The sequence below is a fragment of the Astyanax mexicanus genome, chromosome 15 (genome assembly GCF_023375975.1).
Source record: "Astyanax mexicanus isolate ESR-SI-001 chromosome 15, AstMex3_surface, whole genome shotgun sequence".
Lineage (NCBI taxonomy): Eukaryota > Metazoa > Chordata > Actinopteri > Characiformes > Acestrorhamphidae > Astyanax > Astyanax mexicanus.
The window spans coordinates 40,068,991-40,086,389 of NC_064422.1; the positions used below are offsets into that span (position 1 = coordinate 40,068,991).

At 35.9% G+C, this 17,399-nt stretch overlaps 1 protein-coding gene across 2 annotated transcripts in view; it reads left to right on the plus strand.

The window, feature by feature from the left end:
• The first annotated feature begins 8,212 nt into the window (after positions 1 to 8,212).
• The window catches only part of ppm1bb (protein phosphatase, Mg2+/Mn2+ dependent, 1Bb), a 47,323-nt gene continuing 38,136 nt past the window's right edge, over positions 8,213 to 17,399 (plus strand). For both annotated transcript variants that reach the window (XM_007235649.4, XM_007235648.4), the window contains exon 1: positions 8,213 to 8,604. The gene's annotated coding sequence lies outside the window, so the exon portion shown is untranslated. The remainder of the gene's footprint in view (positions 8,605 to 17,399) is intronic.

Here is a 17,399-nt window from a genome sequence, read left to right on the forward strand (position 1 = left end):
GTGAGATCATTATTACTGGTGACACTCCACAGCTGCTGCTGACTGGCCCACTTTACCCCCGAGCATCAGCCTGAAATATTCGTGAATCCCTGCATAAATCCATACAGCACGCTTGGTTAATCTGCATGGGTGAATATGTGTGTTTTCACAGGGTTGCATCATCTGCGTAAAATTAGACACTTAACGGCCTTTCTGAGTCTGTAATCGTCCAGACTGTGAAACTGTCTCTGATTCTCTAGTCTGCAGTTTAACTAGGCCTGTTATTATTGAGTTCACACCTAAACTTTTCACCTGACATTTCTTAACATCATAAAGCCAGGCGGACACTGTGCGATTTTTTTAATCGGATGCGTTCTGGAGAGCTCAAACAGCACGTTTGAATCGTTTGTCGTGTATGAACAACGCCTGCGATTCATCTGCACACACTGTACGGTCCGACTGACCTGCTGCGACGGGGGAGCTTACACTGCACGTCTAAACGCAGCCCGTAGGCGGAGCTTTCTTTGCGTACAAACTCTCGCTTCAACACAACGCCTTGCAAAAGAAAGCGCTTAGCTTTGCTTATTTGTGCCCTGTTGTGCGCTGAAAGTCCACGGAAGAGACGTACATGGACTCGCAGGTGGCTGAGGCGACGTGGACTCTACGGGTTGTCCGTTTTACAGAAGGAGAGCGCATAGAAAAATGACTGCGCGTCAGGCTGCGAAAGAAACACCAGCAGCTTAAATAAAATAAAATAATTTTATTTTTTATTCTGTTTATTGTTTATGTAAAAACTGGTTTTGCAACACTGAATATTAAGCAAGCAATCGGTTATTCACACTGGATAGGGACCCTCATTTACAGTGCCGCTGAGCATTAACAGTTTAAAAGGGATTAATAATATATATAAAAAATAGGAATAAAAACTGACATTTATTATAGACGAATAAAATATATACGTAAAAAAGGAAAAATAGGACCTTAAACAAAGATCATAAAAATTGACATAAAAGGGAAAAAAATTATATCTTATGAAGATATATATTTAATGATTTGATTAATAAAAGAAGAAAAATAATTTAAATGAATAAATAAAAAATATAAAATATAAACTCATTAAAAATTCGTTTAAAATAACCCAGGCTTTCTGCAGAATAATCAAAGTTTCAGTTAGTTTCAGTTTCAAATCATGAAAACAGCTCACCAAAACCTCAAACTATACTTTATATTTGACTATATTTACTTACAGGTCCTTTGCTTGTACTTACAGGCCCTTACTTATTTTTATTCAACTGAACTGAGTTCCTGTAGCCTCGCGCTGAATTCAGCTCCGCGCTGCGAAAGAGAGCGAGAGAGCGGCGCAGCGCATTTTGTCTGATTTATCTTGATTAATTATCAGTACATTTATTAGCTTTAGTAAGTTTAATAGCACTAATTTTACTACACTTCTCCGACCTTATTTATTAAAACGATTATTTTAGAAGACAGAGGTTATTATGCGGGCAATGCCGCGCGCAATGCCACGCGCTGCGCTAAGCTGGCTTTGCGTGGCTAATATTCTGGAGCACTGGACGAGATTTTAATTAATAAATTAACATATTTATAATTTTAATAAATTTGCCCTGGCGAAAAGAAACGAATTATAAAATATAGCTTTATATTTCTGTGCATGTTTTAAGTTTTATATAATTGACGGGCAGCACCAGAGGCTGACAATGTGCTTTATTTTTCAGATATAATAGCAAAGTGAAATAAAATAAATTTATGTTTGTCAAAGATATTTTCTCTTTTAATTTTTCTTTTCAAAAACTCCAGCTATTGACTGAGAATAAGCATCTGTTGAAATTCTTAAACAGCAGAATGCCTGTGTCTGCTATATTAAGCTATAAGTCTGTGTACCGAACATAAATATAAATCCTTATAACTGACAGAAATAAATATGACTAATAATTATTTATAGTTACTGTGCAGATTTTTGGGAAAACAGGTCGTGACGTTAAGAAATCGGCCCGCAAAACAGCTCACACTGTGAGACAAGCGACCAAAATTTCTGGCATGTCAGAAATCCCTGGTCGCGTCCGACTGCTCATTCGCAGCTCCTATGGGCAATTAATCGGACATCGCTTCCCCTCTCACACTGCACGACAAACGACGCACGATCAAGCTAAAATTCGGCCCGATCATGAAATTCAGTCGCATCCGACCAGATCGGGCTTAAAATCGGGCTAAAATCGCACAGTGTCCGCCTGGCTTAATATAGGTGCATCTCAAAAAAATTTTTTAATATCATTGAAAAGTAATTCAAGTAAAAATGTGAAATTCATATATTATTCATATATTATAGTATTACACAGAGAGTGATCTATTTTAAGTGTTTATTAATTTTATTGTTGATGATTATGAGGATAGTTACAGGCAATAAAAAAACTAAAATCAGTGTCTCAGAAAATTTGAATATTATATAAGACCAATTGATACTTTTGGCAGTGTAGGCAGTGTGCCAAGTCCTGCTGGAAAATGAAATCTGCATCTCCATAAAAGTTGTCAGTAGCAGAGGGAAGCATGAAGTGCTGTAAGATTTTGTGGGAAAACAAAACTGCACTGACTTTAGACTTGATAATAAAACACAGTGGATCAACACCAGCAGATGACATGTCTCTCCAAACCATCACTGATCATCAGTAAATTTTACATTTCATTTGTAAATCAAGGGAGCAGAGTCTGGAGGAAGAGTGGAGAGAAGTGTGAAGTTTCCACCAATCAGTGATGGTTTAGAGAGACATGCCATCTGCTGGTGTTGGTCCACCTATGCACCTATGCTATATACTGTGCTCCAGTTAATCAACCACATATTGGTTATACTATATATCCAATCTATACAGGAACATGTAGAATTATCTATTATACAAAAAGTGTTAAACAAACCAGAATATGTTAGAATTATACTTTAGATTATTCTAAATAAGTATCACATTTATCTTTGAGGACAGATCTGCACACTCTTGGTATTTTAATCTCAGTGTCTTCATGAGGGAGATTCACCTGGAATAGTTTTCTCAGCGTCTTGAAGGAAGGAGTTCCTGGTGGTGCTGAACAATAGCTGCTGCTTTTCCTTCACGTTGTGAAGCTCCAGCTCATCCCAATTAAATCACCTCAAATCACCATCTCAGTTCATCAGGTTTAGATCAGGGGATTGGTCAGGTAGAGGACAAACACTATTTCTTTTTACTGTTTACTATATACAGTAATTCCATATGTGTCCTTTAATTGTTTTCATGTCTTTAATATTAATCTACAATGTAGAAAATAAATTAAATAAAGAAATTAAAAAAACATATTTAATGAGAAGGTGTAACCAAACTTTTAAGTGGTACTGTATGTTAAAATTAGACTGCTAATACATAATAATAAATAACTTGATGTACCATTATTATAAAAATAAAAAATAAAAAATATATAATAAATAGTATTAATACACACAACTAAACACACACACATGATCAATACCAGTTAATTAGCAATGAAATAACTGTATCAGCTCACTGTGAATATGCTGGATATATTCACATAGATTTGAAGAGTCAGAGATATATAAATGCTCTTAGCTGATGGTGGCCACATGATGGTGCTGTCAAGCAGCCAATTGTCTCCTCAGAACATCTGAACAGTAAATCATATTCCACCTCTTGTTATTATTATACAGAACTCTTAATAAGAGTCAGAATTATTCAATAATTTAGATTTACCCTCTCAGATATATAAAACAAATGCCTTTTAACTCTGGCTTTATTTATAAGTGCATACTAAATGAGCTGGAGATGTCTCAGGGCCTGATGTTACCTTTATAACCTAAAGACCTATAAAGTGTCCTATAGTTACCACATACAATATATTGGTCATATTTGTGTTAGGGCTGCACAATATTGGAAAAAAATCTATTAAAACATTATCTGCATTGTAGATGAATACTAAAGTGTTAAACCAGAATATATTTTACATTTTCGATTTTTGAAAGTAGCACCTCTTACTTAGACAACAGTTTTGCACATCTTGGCTGGATTTTCTCAGTCAGCTTTATGAGGTAGAGTCACCTGGAATTCACCTGGCTTTCAGTTAACAGCTGTGCTGAACTCATCAAGAGTTAATTACTTGAATGTCTTGCCTCTTAATGTGTTTGAGAGCATCAGTTGTAAAGTTGTGAAGAGGTAGAGTTGGTATAGAGTGAATAGCTCTATTTGAATAATGTTCTAATCCAGATTATGAGAAGAACTTTTAGTAATAAAGGTCAGTCAATCCAAAAAAAAAATTAAAATATCCTCAAGTGCAGTTGCAAAAAAAAAAAACATCAAAAATGCTATAATGAGACTGGCAGTCATCCGCTCAGACTGGAAGTTGTACAGGATAAGTTCATCAGAGTTACCAGCCCCAGAAACCACAATTTAACAGCTCCCCATATAAGAGCACCTAAATGCTGTATTTTAGTTTGTTTAACACTTTTAAGTTACTACATGATTCATTATGTGTTCCTTCATAGTCTGGATCACTTCACTCATTTACACAGAAATCATATTTTATAAATTTTTTTTTACTTTTATTCTAACTTCATATTTCCTGTCATGCATGCATCCACCCTGTCATGGCAAGCTGCACGACTGGGTGGACCACTGTAAGTGAATATTCACATTTGATAAAAACATTTTTGACCTTTGAAATAGCCTAATATTTATGAAAAATGAATAATTTAAATTGTTTTTTAAAAAACCTTTAAAACAAATATAAAAAACTGTAATAGTATCACAGGTTTGGCCATTGAGGGCATTGTTATCAGCACTATGATCCAATTAACAAGCGTGTTTCTGCAGGGCTTGGCCAATCAGTGCACTTTGGAGAGAGACATACTGGGCTTACTTATTTGGATAACTATTATTTTGTTATTTTATTGTTATAATGTTTTGTATAGTAATTTTTTTGTTTAGCTGCATTTATGTGAGGAATGTGACATTCAAATGAAGATTATTTGTATAGAAGTTTTGTTTATTGTTTATTATTACAATGTGCACGTAATAGAAATCGTTTCAGTGACCGAAATGAGTGACGTGCCGACAACCAATAGAATCGGCGTTTTGGCCGTTGACGACGGTGCTTGTCAGCACTATAATCCAATCAGCGAGCGTGATTCAGAGGGGCTTGACCAATCAGCGCACTTGAGAGCGAAGCTCGTTAAGACTCGGGAAAGAGGCAAAGTATTTGAGGACTTACTTATATGTTACTTTATTTTTTTATTACTATTGAATAAATTATGTTAGTATTTCACATCTATATTTTGTTATATTTATTTTATAGTTTATTTAGTGTTCATATCTTGCTAAAAAAATGTTGTTGTTTTTTTTTACTTTGTTTTAATCATCATTACATTACATTACATTACATTTCATTTGGCAGACGCTTTTGTCCAAAGCGACTTACAATAATGAAGTACAAAGTAATAGGAATTTAGATAACCCATTTTTAGATAGGGCTTAAAGGAGGTCGAAGGGAAATAAAGGGATAGAGAAGTGAAGGAGGGGAAGAAGGAAATGAGGTTAGAAGTAGTTAGTGTGTTAGAGGTGTTAGGAGAGTAAGTGCTCTTTGAAGAGCTCTGTCTTCAGGAGTTTATTAAAGATAGTGAGAGATTCTCCTGATCTGGTAGTGGAAGGTAGTTTGTTCCACCATTGGGGAACTCTGTATGAGAACAGTCTGGATTGCTTTGTGTGAGTGTTTGGCAAAGCGAGGCGACGTTCATTGGAGGAGCGCAGAGGCCGGGAGGTAGCGTTAGCCTTCAGGAGTGAGTGCAGGTAGGAAGGAGCCTGTTCTGTCATCACCTTGTAGGCGATAGTAAGAGCTTTGAATTTGATGCGAGCATCAACTGGTAGCCAGTGGAGCTCAATGAGCAGCGGGGTGACATGTGCCCGTTTTGGTTGGTTGAAGACCAGACGTGCTGCTGCATTCTGGATCATTTGGAGTGGTTTTACTACGCAGGCCGGGAGGCCAGTTAGCAGGGCATTGCAGTAGTCGAGGCGTGAGATGACGACTGCTTGTACCAGGAGTTGGGTGGCCTGTTGCGTCAGAAACTGTCTAATTTTCCTGATGTTATAAAGCGCGAAGCGGCAGGATCGAGCAACTGAGGCCACAAGGAGAGCTGGTCATCAACCATAACACCCAGGTTCCTAGCAACCTTTGTCGGTGAGAGAGAGAGAGAGAGTCGATGCTTATAGAGAGGTTGTGTTGAAAAGATGGTTTTGCTGGTATGACCAGAAGTTCAGTCTTTGAGAGGTTTAGTTGGAGGTGATGTTCCTTCATCCATGAGGATATGTCAGAGAGACACGACGATATCCGTGCAGAGATTGAGTTATCTTTCAGGTGAGAATGACAGGTATAGCTGGGTGTCATCAGCAAAGCAATGGTAGGAAAATCCGTGTGAGCGGATAACCTGACCAAGAGAGGTGGTGTATATGGAGAAGAGAAGGGGCCCCAGTACCGAACCCTGGGGAACCCCAGTGGATAAGGAGTGGGCTGAGGACAGCTGTCCTTGCCACGACACCTTGAACGAGCGCCCAGTGAGGTATGATCTAAACCATGACAGCACATTGTCTGAGATCCCCATGTTTGAAAGTATAGTTAGGAGGAAGTCGTGGTTGACCGTGTCGAAGGCGGCCGAGAGGTCCAGCAGAATGAGCACTGAGGACTGGCCTGCAGCTCTAGCAGTTTTCAACGCTTCAGTCACAGACAACAGAGCCGTCTCGGTAGAGTGTCCTTTTTTGAATCCAGATTGGTTCTGGTCCAGGAGGTCATTCTGGGAGAGGAAGCCAGAGACCTGATTTAAAACTGCTCTCTCGAGTGTTTTAGGGAGAAAGGGTAGTAGTGAGACCGGTCTGTAGTTATCAACCTGGGCGGGGTTGAGAGAAGGCTTTTTAAGCAGTGGTGTCACATGTGCTTGTTTGAAAGCAGTTGGGAAAACACCAGAAGTTAAAGAGGCATTGATGGTGTGAGTGATAGCCGGAATGATTGCAGGTGCGATGGTTTGTAGTAAGTTTGAGGGAATTGGGTCAAGCGGACACGTAGTAGGACGGCTACGTGTTAGGAGAGCCAGTGTCTCGTTCTCAGTGAGAGAAGTGAACGAGGAGAGCGCAACGCCTTCGGTGGAGGGACACCGGGCTGCAGAGCATGTAGTAGGACTGCTACATGTTACATCAGTAAACTGGTTGCTGATAGCTGCCACTTTTCCAGTAAAGAATGATGCAAGTGTTTCAGCAGTAAGGCATGTAGCTGGAGGAGGAGGAGGAGGGTTCAGTAGTGATTTGAAAGTAGCAAATATTTTCCGGGAGTCTGTGAGGGAGCTGAATTTATTGTGATAAAATTCAGCTTTAGCAGTCGTGATGGTGGCTGAGAATATTTTTTATTATATTTAATTATTGTCTTATTTGAATTACTAATTTGTATTGGTCATTTTTCTTTTTATGGTATGGTATGTTTTTTTTTAGTTTGTATTTAGTTTTTTTCATATTGTTATTAGTAACAGATTTTTTTTTATCTGGTCTGGTATTAATAATATTATAGTTTTTGTATTGTATTGTATTAGAGTTGTTGTATTGTTTCTTTTTATTTATATTTGTTAAGTTATTCAGTTTATTTTAATCTTGTCAAAACTTTTTTTTATTTTTGTTTAGTTAATTATTTTTTCAGATTTCTATGAACTTCTTTTAGATATTACTTAAATTTATACTTATTACTTGTATTAATATAATTTTTTTATTATTTTAAAATGATTTTGTTTTATAGTCCTAACCTTTGATATTTTTTACTTTTGTGTATTTGAATTCACATAGGGTGCCCATTTTTTTTTCTTCAGTTATTTATTAAAATATATTGTTATTTATTTTATAGTATGTTTTTTGTTTAGTTTAGTTCAGTTACTTGTACTGGCATGACTGGCATTATGTAAAGTGTGAATTTGAATGGTGATATTCAAATTATTAAATTGTTTGTATATAAGTTTTATTTATTATTATTCATTATTTATTATTACACTGTGCACGTAATAGAATTAATTTCAGTGACCGGGTTGAGTGACGTGCCGACAACCAATGGAATCGCAGGGTCGGCCGTTGGCGGCGGTGTTTGTCAGCGTTATAATCCAATTAGCGAGCGCGTTTCAGAGGGGTTTGGCCAATCAGCGCACTTTGGAGCGAAGCGGCCCTCCCCTTCATCAAGACTCTGACCCGAAGAAGATCTTGGCCTCTGTGTGGAAGAAATTTATCTGTATTTTAGGATCTGTAGAAGCGGATTTTTCGGACTATGGTTCTGTTTTGACAGTGGGCTGTCACTCCGTTATTGTGCTGCTGGTGAGAGAGTTCGGGGGGTTGATTCGGCTTTAAAAATGCCCAAGAATTCGCGCTATCTGAGCAGTGAAAGCCCGAGATCGGAATTATCGGCTCTGATGTGAAGTCCTATCTCTCCGTTTTGTTTGTTTGTTTTTTTAAGAAGGGAAATCATTAGAAGATAAGCAGCTTCTGGGGAAAATAAACAGCGAAAAGACACAGAATTTAGAACTGAGCAGCTCTGACATTCGTGGTATATCTTAAAAAGGTAAGTGGCTAGCTTAGCTAGCTCGCTAAAGCTATATAACCTAGCTATAATGTGTGTGTCTGTGTGTGTGTGACTCATTAGCTAGCTCGTTAGCATGCTAGTTAGCTGATAGCTAGGTTAGCTGTCCAGAAGGTAGGCTGGGTAGGCTAGCTGCATTTGTTGGGTTATTTGTTTTATTTTACGTTTTGTAGTTATGAAATAACAGCACAAATATAGACACAGCACGTTAGACAAGTGCAACACACACGAGAAACTAAGGCAATTAGCTATGTAACTAAATATTTTACCCCCCCCCCCCAAAAAAAAAAAAAATACAAATAAAATTAAAGCAATGAAAAGGGGGACAATATATGTCTTTAAAAAAAGTTAAATTGGACTTAATACACAGGTTACATTTCTAGCAATTTTGGCAGATGTTTTAAACTAATTATCAACTTATTTTCCTTTTTTTAAATGAGTCATAAATAATATATCTTAGCAACATGTCATTCTTAAAGAAAGCACAAGAAGAAAGGATGCTCTTAAACTTACAGATGTGGATATTATGATTTATAGCTACTAGGGGTGGGCGATATGGCTCTAAAATGAAATCACATCACGATATTATGACAATATACTTGGCGATATAGGAAAACAGAAAAATAATTCATTAATTTCAGGAATATAGTATAATAGTATAACCGTATAATCATAATGTGGCAAAATAAATAATATAGCATAAAATAATATAATGCAGCAAAAAATATTGCAGAATATTTTCATGCATATAAACTGCAAACTAAAACAATTTATACAATAAATAAACCTAAAGCTTCACAGTAAATAATAATAGACTACTTTTAAGACAGAACAGCCCTATTATCACGATATGGATTTTTAATATCATGATATTTCTGTGTCACGATATATTGTATACAGTATAATATTGCCCGCCCCTAATAGCTACCCATAATGATGATTACTTAGCTTACCACTAAATTGAACTAGCAATACCCTGGCTACATTTCTAAAAAATGTATACATATTTTTAAACAGTGATTTAATTTTTTTGATCTTATTTAAACAATCTACAAACTTTGTACAATTTACAAACTATAGAACATTTAGAGTAAAAAAATCATAATTACAGAAAGAAACTTACATATGTGTATATAATGATATTTACCATAATACGGATTAGTTTTGCCATTAAATGAATGAATTAATACACAGGCTATTTTAAGAATCTTTACGGATTTTTTAAAATATTCTTATTTACGTATATTAAACATGGGTTAGTAGCAACATGTCAGGCCGTTATTGTAAATAAGAACTTGTTCTTAATGACTAGCCTGGTGAAATAAAGGTGAAATAAATAAAAATGTAATTCTTAAAGAAAGTTACAGATGTGGATATGATGTTTACCCATAGTGACTGATTAGATTTACCGTCACAGAGATATTATAAGAAAGGTAATATATATGAATAATTAATGAATTAATTTGTTAATTTAGTTAATGTAAAAAAATAAAGGGAGTCATATTTTAATGTATGTTAAATTGGACTATTAATACACAAGCTAAATTTGGTAGGATCTGGATATATATCTGGCTATATGTGTCAATAATGATGATGATTACATTTGCCATCACATAAATACCAGAAGAAAGTTCATTTTAATTATAATAATAATTTCTATGGACAGTAATTCCCTTGCTATGTAGGTTAGGTGGCTAAATATTCTAACAATAACTTATGTGGTGTTTATTTTGCTTTAAGTGCTATAAGATATAGGTTATAACTAAACTGGTTAAACTAGCAAGAAAAAATGCCTTTCTCTAAGTAAAAAAAATTACCCTTAGTTCCACATTATAATCTCCAAAAAGTTAATTTACCTTAGCTTATCTGCACTGGGGCTGTCAGATAGACATACCTAGCTTGTCAGCTAGCTAGCACGTTGGCTAGGTAGGTCACTAGCATTGGATAGCTAGCATTAGCTAACACGGCCTCTGTTTTCAGGGGGTGGTGTTACCCTGCCTACCAAGCTAAGCTAGCTAAGCTGGCTAAACAGGTTGGCCTGCTAGCTACTTAGCTAATGAGCTAATGCGTCTAAGCGTTTACTTTCTCAATAAAGATAGTTATCTGTATATGTGTTGTTCATTACCTCGATGGTTAGCTGACCCAGCTAAAAGCCTGGCTATCTGTATTGATACTCTCAGGTAGCTTGTTAGCTACCCAGCTAGCTATGTAGCTCGTTATTAGCATTAGCTTGCTAACACGGCCTCGGTTCGGTTTTCAGGGGAGGGGGTGGTGTTACCCCTATCTAACGCTACAACGCTAAGCTGGCTAAACAGGTTAGCCTGCTAGGTGCTTAGCTAATGAGCTAACACGTCTCTATATATACACACACGCACACACACAGGTGGTACACACACGCTCACACACATCAGCTTCTCTTCTGGCTAGCAAGGTTAGCTAACTAGCTACTGAGCTAGTCAGTCACCCAAACACGTTAAGTGAGAGAGAGAGAGTGTGTGTGTGTAACTCATAAATGTACCAGTTGTTAAACCATGTTTTTTTATGTGTATACTGTTTTAGTGTTTGAGCACTGATATCACCCACACACACGTTGAATGAGTGGGTTTATACGTGTGTGTGTGTGTGTGTGTGTGTGTGTGTGTGTGTGTGTGTGTGTGTGTGTGTGTGTGTGTGTGTGTGTGGACATGTTAACCCATACATGCACTATGTACCACTTGTTAAACCATGTTTTATGCATAAACTACTTAGTGTTTGATCACTGATATTAAACAAGCACACACACCTTGATTAAGTGAGTGTATACCTGTGTGTTTGTGTGTATGTTGGTCTTAGCTTATTCAGTTGTTGTACCATGTTTTAAAAATTGCTGTCAAACTTATTTTATAACTTTTTTTTCAAGTTATATAGGTTATACTATTCTTATTTGTGTTTGTGAGCACTGATATCAAACGTATGTTCAGAAAAGCATACTGTCCATAATGTGATGGTAAAAACCAGAAGTTGTGTATAAAGCTAGCTTACAAGCTAAACTTTTTAGCCAGCTTGTCTAACTTAGATATTTATATTTATGTGCACGTGGTGGAGTCTATAATATGTTAGATCTCTACAGTCAGAGTTTTGTCTAGAAATAATACTGTTATTGATCTCTACAACTGGTCTTTTAATCAGATTTATAATGATGTTTTTGTAATAGGGCTGGACAATATGGATTTTGGCAAACAAAATCAAAATTTTGCTAATATTATTGCATATTTGCTAATATTATTGCATATGATGTAATATGAAACCCCTCAATCATGATTTTCACCAGATTGTAACAGTTAAAGTCAATCTTCCAACATGTCATCATACTAATAATAGGAAAATGGCGATATTACTGGGTACGATATGATATGGAACACCACAACTTTGTACTACAATTTCTACTAGTGAAAAATAATTATATTATGCAATTGTAGATATCTGCAGGCCTGTCACAATAAACATTTTTTGGACAATGTATTGTCCCAGAATGATATTATCATGTATCAAAGAGAATTATATGCCACTCATATAAGGGTAACATATTGGCATAATAATGCAGTGACACCATATTTAGACAATGGTAGAGTGTATGCAAACAAACAAAAAAAAATGTTGAGGTTATATTGCACAATAAGTAAACAGTATAATATCAATACAGGCTTGGATATCTGTAACTGGAGTTTTTACTAGAAAATAATGTGATTATAGATAAGAGAGAGTGAAATTCTATGTTAATCAATGGTAACGTGACTCGACAGAATTACAACAAGGATATGTCAACATGGCAATACAAGTTGTTAGAATGTCTTTAGATTTGATGTTATTACATCTAAATGAGAGTTATTATTAGAGTGCCTAATAGAGATCCTTTTTTTTTTTTTTTAAGCAAAAAAGGGTTTTATTTTAGGTTAAATTGTCTTGCACTACTTGAGCTTCTTGTGTTTAGTTGGTTACTTTTGCATTGCTTTGCTGTGCTCTGCTGTCCTTGTGGTTTTTGACCTGAACTTCTCGAAAACGTCTCGTTGCGGTGGAGGGTGTATGTCTAAGAGCTTGATCAGGGTGGGAGACGTCTGCGGCCTGCATGCAGATAGATAGATAACTAGATACTTGACGCTCCCAGCCATAAGCAACTGGATACTTGGTATAATGCCAAGCTTGCAAGCTATATTGTGTTTAACATGAGTCTTTTATAGGTTTTTAAATCTGTTCTACTGTATTTAGAGTTAAGGTTTAAGACATAACCTTGCTATTCTGAGTCCTATCTTTACCTGTTTGGTTTGACCTATGTTTTTACGTCCCCAGCGTTTTCTTATCTTAAATTGATGTGATTTTAGCCGTCAGTCCGTTGGTGACCTTTGTCTCCACTTTTTCAGCTTGGTTATTTTTTTTATAGTTTGACCAGAATGTAGGCTATACACTTGTTCTGTTAGTGGCATTAAAGTTGCGTTAAATAGGCGGCCATTATAACTTTTTAAATAATACTAGATACATTTATGTTATTGTACGCATGCTTTTAACCTCTACAGAGCCTCTTCCTGACTTGTTGTTTCACTGGTTTTGAGAATGGATTCAGGCTGGAACGTGTCTAGCAAAGTTGGAAGAATGTGGGTTCATCTACTGCAGGTCTTACTGAAGTATGAAGTTTTGAAGGTCAATTAAACACATTATATGAATGTGAAATACAATAAATACCTGGGTGTGAAAGGTAGGATTGTGGTGGTTTGTCTGCCACTACATAATCAGCTAGTGCTTTGATCAGTTTACACAAAAGGATGGTTTATACTCCAATCCATACAAAGATCTGGGTCTTTGAAGGCCTCCTGGGTACCAACCAATGTGCTTGGAAGTTTCTTCTGTGTGGGCGCTTTGTTTATCAGCACAGATAAAATACAGTTGTTGGGCCATGTTTTACAAATTGCTAACAGAAACGTTTAGTTTAATGTTTTTTATTCGTAATCTTATTTAAAATGCAGTGCATTCAGTTATATAGGTTAAACAGGTCAAATAATGTTTTCATGTGGTATTCAAGCGCTGATAATATCAAAAGTATATTCAGAAAAGCGTAATGTTCATAATGTGATGGTACAATATTATCTAACCTCTAGTTTTATGCCTGGAATATCTCAAGGTGGATGGGCTGTTAGATTTTATTTAGTTTAGCTGTGTCTGTTTTATTGTAAAAAAAAAAACTATTGAATATTTACAGTTTCTTTTGTATACCATAGATACTGTCCCAGAAATAATGGCAATAAACAGGTGTAATACATTTTTAAGAACATTTTGTGCTAATAATATGTTGATAATACAGCTCTGGGGAAAAAAATAAAAGACCACTTAAAAATTGTGAATTTCTTTGATTTTACCAAATTGAAAACCTCTAGAATATAATCAAGAGAAAGATGGATGATCACAAGCCATCAAACCAAGCTGAACTGATTTTTGCACTAGAAGTAAAGGCATAACGTTATCCAAAAGCAGTGTGTAAGACTGGTGGAGGAGAACATGATGCCAAGATGCATGAAAACTGTAATCAAAAACCAGGGTTATTCCACCAAATATTGATTTCTGAACTCTTAAAACTTTATGGACTTTATATAATTTTATATGAACTTGTTTTCTTTGCATTATTTAAGGTCTGAAAGCTCTGCATTTTTTTTTGTTATTTCAGCCATTTCTCATTTTCTGCAAATAAATGCTCTAAATAACAATATTTGTATTTGGAATTTGAAAGAAATGTCCGTAGTTTATAGAATAAAACAACAATGTTCATTTTACTCAAACATAAAACTATAAATAGCAAAATGAGAGAAACTGAAGTGGTATCTCCAAAACTGTATAATATCTCAATCATGTAATATATAATTTATTACTTTATTTTTTGGACTGTAATGCACACTTATCCTCATCCTTTCATTTTCCCAAAAATCGACAGTGCGAATTATGATCCACTGCACATTATGTATGAATTCTACCAGTCAGGTTTTAACCACTCCGCTGAAGTACAGCGTTATAAGTGTTTTAATTGAAGTTTCTCCAGCACCAAGGCTGGGTGCAGCAGTATTAGCATTAGCCGCTAACTAAAGTGCTAGCTCTTTCGCCATATAGAGGTGAGTATGTTGGAATGTCTTGCATGTTTACTGTGTTACAACAACCTAGCTGATAGCTCCCTGGCTTACCAAAATACTGAGGTTTCCTCAGTTTAACGCTATCGCGCCTCATTTACATCCCACTAGCGCTGTAGCTAGTGGCTAATGCTAATGCTGCTGCACCCAGCCTTAGAGCTATGGAAACTTCATTGAAAACTCACCATTAGACAACATATTGGAAATCTAAGCTTACTGTAAGTAAAAGGAAGTGCTTTACTCACCCAAATAAATGGGGAGAAAATGTTCGAGAGAAATACGTGTAGATTAACAACCTGTGCTCGTTTTTTTTTTAATTATTATTGATAAGGCACCCTATTATCCGGTACGCCCAAAAATACGGTAAATTAATCTGTAAAGGCAATTTTTAATACAGTCTTCCCTGCTTGGGTGGATCTGAGGTAATTTACTCTCACAGGGGTTCCTGTGTGTTTTTAATTTATTTATTTATACTTTTTTTAATAGATTTTTTAGATCTTTTCACAGAAAAAGAGATCAGTTTAATTCTAAAAAAATAATTCTAAAAAAATTAAATCCTCAATCTGTATGCATCTGTACCAGTAGATTACATGAACTACATTTTAACAAAAATTAGACTATAGAGGATAGCTTCTCTTTTGCTAATATTAGCATCATCCGGATGCCCTTTGGAGTTTTGTCCATGAGGAGCCATGTAAATGTTTTTATTAGATATCTCCCCGATAAACTAATCCAATCCAAATAGGGCTAAATTTGTATAGTTTATACACTTTTTATAGCCTGCTAAAAAGCCATGCTTGTAATGATTGTATAAATGGTTAGTGTACATGCATAAAGAAGGATCTGATTCAGAAGATTGATGAAGCAGCAGGTGGATGAGCACGTAGGCTTGGTGTAAGCCTCACTGTCATTATCATGTCTGTCACTGACTAATCTATGAAACTTTGACCCAGGCAGCAGCGGCAATGCTCCAGAGAGTGCTGACCATGCAGCCTATGTGCATCTGATGCTGCAGGGCAGTGCATGGGGGCTGCTGAAGTGTCAGGTTTCTACAACAGTGAGAAATGCAAATGTGCAAAATACAGAAGTTTACAGATGCAGTAATGACAATAAAGCCCTATCTGGACGGCATTAGTTTCTCAGGGGGTCCTGGGGTAATTTTCTCTTTTATTGAGGGTCCTCTGTGATTTTATTCCTGTCCGGAACGACCATGTATGTGTTTTTCTCAGACGTCCTCTGAGAAAATTACAGGCTGAATTACCTGTTGTTTTCGCTGAACTCCGTGGTCCTCCGGTAATTTTAATCCCGTCCGGATCAACATCTCTGAGTTTAATCTAGCTATTAAAAATAGCTATTTGTCCACTGCCACACACCGTAATTACGCTCTGGACGTGCGTTTCCAGAGATCCACGTAAAACACAACAGTGAAAATGGAGGAGATACTGAACGTGATGACCGAGAAAGCCAAAAAAACTCACTGGCCTACATCTGATGAGATCAAAAAACGTTTGTAGTGGAATAAATAGTTTGCATTTAAGCTTGATAAACTGCAGCTGAATGTCATTTGGCTACAGGCCAATAATACTCACCTCTGAAAGGTGAAAGAGCTAGCGCTTAGCACAGTTAGTGTCTAATGCTAATACTGCTCTAGCCTTGGTGCTGGAGAAACTTCACTGAAACTCCTTTATAACGCTGCCCTTAAGCAGAGTGGCTTTATTGCTCCTTACAACCTGACTTGTAGAGTTCATTTATAAGAAGCACCAGATTATAAGTGCGCCTTATAGTGCAAACAATACAGTACTTTGCTAATCAGAAAAATAACTGTTAGATTACTTGACTAGCGGTGTATTTATAGCCCTACTGGTGATCATGCTGGCTAAACTACCAAACTGCCTATCAAACTATCTTTTGCTTTATATTACACTTCATTTTTCTCCAACACATAATATAAAACTTGGCACCCTGAGCCTGTTATGATAATTACTTTACATTTTCAAAGTATGTACAATATACAAATACAACCTCCATGATTTCACTTATTGAGGAGAGGCTGCTAATGTGAGTGAGCTGGTATGTCGACTTTTTAAGACATAGATTAGTCACAATCATTACATAATAATCCTATTTTACACCATATGGGATACCCCTATTATGTTTCAATTTCAATTCCTAGTCTGAAAATTCTAAGGACTGTGTTGCTGTTTAAAAAAAAAAAAAATTGCATATGTGGCATATATTGGTATTAAAATAACCATCATTATCATGACAGGCCTGCATATGTAGATATAGATTTTCTTATCATATTGGCAATGTGCTTTTTTTTATTTTTTATTTATTTATTTTTTTATTTTTTTAAACCATATCAAAATATAAATTTTTTTAAAGAGCCCTGGCTATAATGGTACACCTGATTTTTTTTTTTTTTTTTTTTTTTTTTTTGCAATTGATTGGGTTTCAACCTATTTCATTTCTACACTGCCTTATAAAGTACTACCTTAATAAATGTAGCTACCTTCAGTTTCTTGGACCTATGGTTAAATTGACCAACCTGTTTCTCTTAAGTAAAAGTTAATGATGATGAATTAAATAATTGCTTGTGAAACTTAAAGGTTTTTCTATTTTGATTGGATA